This window comes from Cebus imitator, unplaced genomic scaffold, assembly GCF_001604975.1.
Source record: "Cebus imitator isolate Cc_AM_T3 unplaced genomic scaffold, Cebus_imitator-1.0 Scaffold82, whole genome shotgun sequence".
NCBI classification, from domain to species: Eukaryota; Metazoa; Chordata; class Mammalia; order Primates; family Cebidae; genus Cebus; species Cebus imitator.
This window is the reverse complement of record NW_016107397.1, coordinates 6,389,357-6,395,825: the sequence shown is the minus strand read 5'-3', so window position 1 is coordinate 6,395,825 and position 6,469 is coordinate 6,389,357. Positions and strand designations below refer to the sequence as shown.

The 6,469-nt window shown below is 51.8% G+C and overlaps 1 pseudogene across 1 annotated transcript; it reads right to left on the bottom strand.

Moving 5' to 3' along the window:
* Positions 1-2,287: 2,287 nt before the first annotated feature.
* LOC108308078 lies at positions 2,288-4,621 on the bottom strand (annotated as a pseudogene). The gene has a single exon (XR_001826775.1). The product of XR_001826775.1 is annotated as an arrestin domain-containing protein 2-like (transcript).
* Between the last annotated feature and the right edge of the window lie 1,848 nt (positions 4,622-6,469).

The window sequence follows — 6,469 nt, the reverse complement described above, 5'->3', positions numbered from 1 at the left end:
TGCCACCATGTCCAGCTAATTTTTTGTATTTTTAGTAGAGATGGGGTTTCACTATGTTGGCCAGGATGGTCTCCATCTCTTGACCTTGTGATCCTCCCAACTCAGCCTCCCAAAGTGCTGGGATTACAGGCATCAGCCACCGTGCCTGGCTTTAATTTTTGTATTTTTAGTAGAGACATTTTTTTCACCATGTTGGTCAGGCTGGTCTTGAACTCCTGACCTCGTGATCTGCCCTCTTGGCCTATGAAAGTGCTGGGATTGCAGGCGTGAGCCACTGCACCCGGCCTAAGAATTGCTTTTCTTAAAGAAATAATGGGCTGGATGCAGTGGCTCACACCTGTATTCCCAGCACTTTGGGAGGCTGAGGCGGATGGATCACCTGAGGACAGGAGTTTGAGACCAACATGGCTAACATGGTGAAGCCCAGGGCACAATGGCAGGTGCCTGTAATCCCAGCTACTTGGGAGGCTAAGGCAGAAGAATCACTTGAACCCGGGAGGCAGAGGTTGCAATGAGCCAAGATCATGCCACTGCACTCCAGCCACGACAAGATCTAAACTCCATCTCAAAAATAATAAAGTTTACAAATATAGCTACATTCCAATGATAACCCTTTCTGATCCCACTCTCCTCTCTCTCTCGAAATGTAATTACATTCTTAAACAGGTGTCATTCTATTCTTATTTTTACTAGAAATGTATGTATCTGTAAATAACATACTTTTTTTTTTTTTTTTTTTTTTTTTTTTGAGACTGAGTCTCTCTCTGTTGCCCAGGCTTAAGTGCAGTGCTGTGATCTCGGCTCACTGCAACCTCCACTTCCTGGGTTCAAGCAATTCTCCTGCCTCAGCCTCCCGAGTAGCCAAAACTACAGGCACATGCCTGCCACACCCGGCTAATTTTTTGTATTTTTGTAGAGATGGGGATTCACTGTGGCTGGTCTCAAACTCCTGAGCTCAGGCAATCCGTCCGCCTCAGCCTCTGAAAATGCTGGGATTACAGGCTACACCCGGTGAGCCACTGCACCTGGCCGATGTACATTGTTTTGTATACACAAAATTTTTTACATACATGACATCATTCTGCACTTTTTGAGGCTGAATTTAGAGCCAAAGTGCCTGGGTTTAAATCCTGCCTGCTAGAGATCTCTTTTTGGGCCAGTGAGAGGCTAAAATTAGATAAGTGGTGACGGCTGCCCAATTCTCTGAGTATGCTGAAAGCTGCTGAATTCTACACTTTAAAAGAGTGACTTCTGGCCAGGCGTGGTAGCACATGCCTGTAATCCCAGCATTTTGGGAGGCCAAGGCAGGTGGATCACGGGGTCAGGAGTTTAAGACCAGCCTGGCCAAGATGGTGAGACCCAGTCGTTACTAAAATAACAAAAATTAGCTGGGCTTGGTGGCACGAATCTGTAATCCCAGCTACTCCGGAGGCTGAAGCAGAGAATTGCTGGAATCCAGGAGGCGGAGGTTGCAGTGAGGCGAGATCGCACCATTGCACTTCAGCATGGGTGACAGAGTGAGACTCTGTCTCAAAAAAAAAGTGACTTATGCTATGTAAATTATATCTCAATAAAGCTATTATAAAAATATAGTTAACAATGAAAGCTGAGATGCGAAAAAAATCCTGGATGCACTATGAGTAGCATGGGCTTGGACACGATATTTAAAAAGCTTTCTTGAGCTGGGCACGGTGCTTATCCCTGTAATCCCAGTACAGGAGTTCAAGGCAGGCGGATCATGAGACCAAGAGATGGAGACTATCCTGGTCAACAACGTGAAACCCTGTCTCTACTAAAAAAACAAAAATTAACTGGGCATGGTGGTGCAAACCTGTAGTCCCAGCTACACGGTAGGCTGAGAGAGGAGAATTGCTTGAACACAGGAGGTGGAGGTTGCAGTGAGCCGAGATGGTGTCATGTACTCCAGCCTGGGTGACAGAGCAAGACTCTATCTAAAAAAAAAAAAAAACTTTCTTTGCCTCCCCGTTCTTATCTATAAAATGAGATAATTATAGCCTCTAGCTATTAATTTTGTTGTGAGAATTGAGTGAGTTAACACTTTGTGTGTATGTGTGTGTGCCCGGTGGAGTTAACACTTTTTAGAAATCCTTTTAGAAACACTTAGAACAGGCTGGGGGAATTAGGCTGACACAGTGATCAATAAATATTAGCAATTATGACTATTTTTGTTGCCTTATGTTATTTAGGGTTTTTGTTGTGTTGATTTCAATGTTCTTGATGATATATATGAACTAGTTGATTCAGTCTAACTTTTTTTTTGTTTGTTTTTCTCCACACATTTACTTTTAAAAAATAATTGTACAAAACAATGATTTCTTCCGGTATATCAGAAATGCTGAGTCCCAGGCCGGGCCCTGCCCCTGCAGGGCAGTGACTCTGCAGCTGGGGGCTTGTCCAGCTGCCCTTTTCAGTGTTTTTCTCCAGGACACGGAGCTTCCGGAAGCACAGCAGTCCCCGTGTGTCCCCGTAGGCTGACCTCTGTCCCCAGGCATGGTGTAATGCTTCCCCTGTCTCGAATCCTTCATTGTTCAACCGTAAGCCCAGTGTTTTCATTTTGCATGTTAGGTGTCTGGTCTTGCCTGTCCTACCCTGAACCCAGGTTCCCTGGGGCCATGTAAGACTCAGGCAGCACTGATGCCCCCGGGTACTTGGAAGAACTCCCAGGAAATCCAAGCCTGCGCCAGGGATCTCTGGCTTTCAAAGTCTTCAAAGGCTGGAGCAGCTGCCCCTGCCACCTGCAAACTCCACAGAGCTTTGACAACCTGCTTTCTTTCCTGAACGCCTCCTTACTGGGTCCTTTCACCCACTGGACCTCACTGTGTGGCCTCAACTTGGAGTCACTTGCCCTCTGAACCCCCAATTTTACAATAAATGGGGTAGATTCCAAACGTCACTCAGCTCTGACCTTCTCCGACTTTTCTTCCTCACTCCTCTGCCTGCTGAGCTCCTATTCATACTCCAAAGCTTCAGTTAAAAATCCCCCTTCCGGAAGGAAGACTTCTCTGCTTCCTGTCTGGACTTTCCCAGCTGCGGGTCTCTTCTGGTTCCATGATGCTGGAACTGTCTATGGCTCTGCGTCTTCCAGACTGAAGGTTCCTGGAGGACTCCAGTGCTGCCAACAGGCTGGGAAGACAGGTTATTAAACAGTGTCTTGGATGCCACCCTGGGTATTCAAAGCCTCGCAAGGGCGGCGGTCCAGGTGTCAGGTTCCAGCCTGGCTCTTCCTCTGTCCCTGTGATGTCGGAAAGGCCCCGCCTCACTCCGAGGCTTGGTTTCCCCAACTTCGATGTAGCTGGGGAGATCAGTCCTTTGTCCAGCCACTCCCCACAGTCACGGTGGCTGAAAGCAAGTGTGCAACGTCGTTCCTCGAGGTGTCCCTGTGCTGTTCAGCAAGTCGTGCAGCGCGGCCTCATGGCCTCCGAGGGGTGGATTTGGATCCTCCTCGGAGTACAGGGGTGGCTGGCGGTAGCGGAACTCTTGGAAGTAGGCGAAGAACGGGCCTTCCAGGCTCATGTCAGGGTGCTGCGGGAGCGGGAAGGTGCTCTGCCCCAAGGCTGCCGCCTCGGTGTCCACTACCACCTCTGAGTATTCAGGAGGAGCCTCCGGCCGCTCCGGCAAGGCGCCCAGCCCCCAGTCCCGCAGGAAGCTGGCGTGGCTGCCCACGCTGGAGGAACAGCTGCCGAAAGGGTGCAAGGGGATGGTGCCGATCACCAGTGACAGCTCCAGCAGTAGCTTGGATGTGCCCGGGATGTCCACGCACACCTCGAGTGCATAGTCCACGTGGAGAACGCGGCAGTGCAGGATGGAGGACCCACCGGGGGTATCCGCAGCGCCCGGCCCTGCCACAGCGCCCGCTGTCCCGGACCCACCGGCTCGCGCGGGAGGCTGGCCACCACTGCCTGTTTCTGCTTTCAGGCGCCTCGGGCCATGAAAGTCTTCGTCTGCACCACCGCTGCCCGAGGCAGCACAGGACGCGTGGAGCTGTTGTCGATCTCGGCAAAGATGGGGATGACCTCTCCTGGCGTGTAGCCCTTGCAGTCGATCTTGGCTGAAAGGGAGACGAGGCCACAGTTACGGAACCAGGATCGGGCGACCTTTTCCTGAGCCCCCGCTTGAGGTGCCAGTAGGGCGGGCGTGTTGATGTCGACAGGCTCGATGACAGTGAACACCTTCCTTGCACTGCGTGCTGGGATCCAGGGCCGGTGCAGGGTAGCCTTGATACAGTAACGGACACTACCGTGTTTGTCCTCGAAGGATGTCACCAGGGTCGGGGGCAGCTGGAAGCTGAACAGGAACTCATGGCACCCAGGAAGCAGGGTCGTGGTCTCCCCCGTGTCTCGGAGCAGCAGCTGCCGCCGCCACAGGTAGGTCTCGGCAGCCGCGTAGTAGCTGGACTCGGCGTTGACGCCCACGCTGCGACCCTCCAGCCAGTAGGTGACCGCTCCGCTCCGCCGCGCGCCTTCACCTGGAGGGCTCGCACCCGAAGCGGCGCCGCCACCTCCAGCAGCACCCGGCCGCATGGTCGCTCCCCGCTGCAGTAGGCACAGCCCGGGCCCAGCGCCAGCTCCAGCGCGAAGCTGCGCACGCCCCCAGGGCGCATGGCGCGCGGCGGGGACAGTGCACCCGGCGGGGGCCACAGCCTGGACGCGCGGCGGGGAGGCGCACGGCCGGGGTGCGCCTGCAGGTCCCCTGGGTCTCCACGGCCCCGCTTCGCGGCCCCGGGCGCCCCCGGAGCTTCCTCCCGGGCCCCCGGGGAACTTGGGCCCCAGTCTAACTTTTTTATACTTTTTGGGTTTTTTTTGAGTCTTGCTCTCTCACGGAGGCTGGAGAGCAGTGGCACAATCTCGGCTCGCTGCAACCACTTCCTTTCAGATTCAAGCAATTCTTGTGCCTCTGCCTCCCAAGTAGCTTGAGTAGCTGGGATTACAGGCTCCTGCCACCATGGCCAGCTAATTTTTGTGCATTTTTATCTATCTATTTATTTATTTTTTGAGACGGAGTCTCTCTTTGTCACCAGGCTGAAGTGCAGGGGCATCACCTCCTCTCACTGCAACCTCTGCCTCCCGGGTTCAAGCAATTCTCCTGCCTCAGTCTCCTGAGTAGCTGGGACTACAAGTGCCAGCCACCATGCCTGGCTAATTTTTGTATTTTAAGTAGAGACAGGGTTTTATCATGTTGGCCTGTATGGTCTCGATCTCTTGACCTCGTGATTTGCCTGCCTCGGCCTCCCAAAATGCTGGGATTACAGGCGTGAACCACCTCGCCTGGCCAATTTTTGTATGTTTTGTAGAGATTGTGTCTCACTGTGTTGCCCAGGCTGGTCTTGAAATCCTAGCCTCAAGCAATGTCCCCAAACTCACTCTCTGGAAGTGCTGGGATTACAAGTGTGAGCCACCTTACTGACTGAATATTTGTTTTAATACATAATACATTTACCTATTTCCCTAGGTGTGTATTAGTTTTTTTCCAATTTGCTATTATAAACCATGTTGCAATAAACAGGCCTATATGGTATCTATGGACACATATAAGAGTGTTCAAAGGGAACCTAGAGGGGGCTTACTGGGTTACGGGTATGCAACATGTTAACATAAAAAGTTAATAATTGGCCCAGTGTATTGGCTTATGCCTTAATCCAAGCACTTTGGGAGGCCAAGGTGGGCAGATCGCTTGAGTTCTGAAGTTTGAGACCAGCCTGGGCAAGATGGTGAAACCTGTCTTTACCAAAAATACAAAAAATTGGCTGGGCATAGTGGCACATGCCAGTGGTCCCAGCTACCTGGGAAGCTAAAGTGGGAAGATCACCTGAGCTTGGGAAGTTGAGGCTGCAGTGAGCCAAGATGTCGCTACTGCACTCCAGCCTGGGTGACAAAGTGAGACACCCATCTCAAAAAAAATATTATTTGGCCAGGTGTGGTGGCTCACATCTGTAATTCCCAGCACTTTGGGAGGCCAAGGTGGGTGGATCACCTGAGATCAGGAGTTCGACACCAGCTACTCAGGAGGCTGAGGCAGAAGAATTGTTAGAATCCGGGAGGTGGAGGTTGCAGTGAGCTGAAATTTCGTCATTGCATTCCAGCCTTGGTGACAACAGTAAGACTCCATCAAAAAAAAAATTATTCATAATACTTGTTAAACATGGTAGGGCTGGCCAGGTGCGGTGGCTCATGCCTGTAATCCCAGCCCTTTGGGAGGCCGAGGTGGGTAGATCATAAGTCAGGAGATTGAGGATCATGATGTCAAGAGATCAAGACCATCCTGGCCAACATGGTGAAACCCCATCTCTACTAAAAAAATACAAAAATTAGCTGGGCGTGGTGGTGCGCGCCTGTAGTCTCAGCTACTCAGGAGGCTGAGGCAGGAGAATTGCCTGAATCCAGGAGGCAGAGGTTGCAGTGAGCTGAGATGGTGCCACTGCACTCCAGCCTGGCGCCTGGCAACAGAGCGA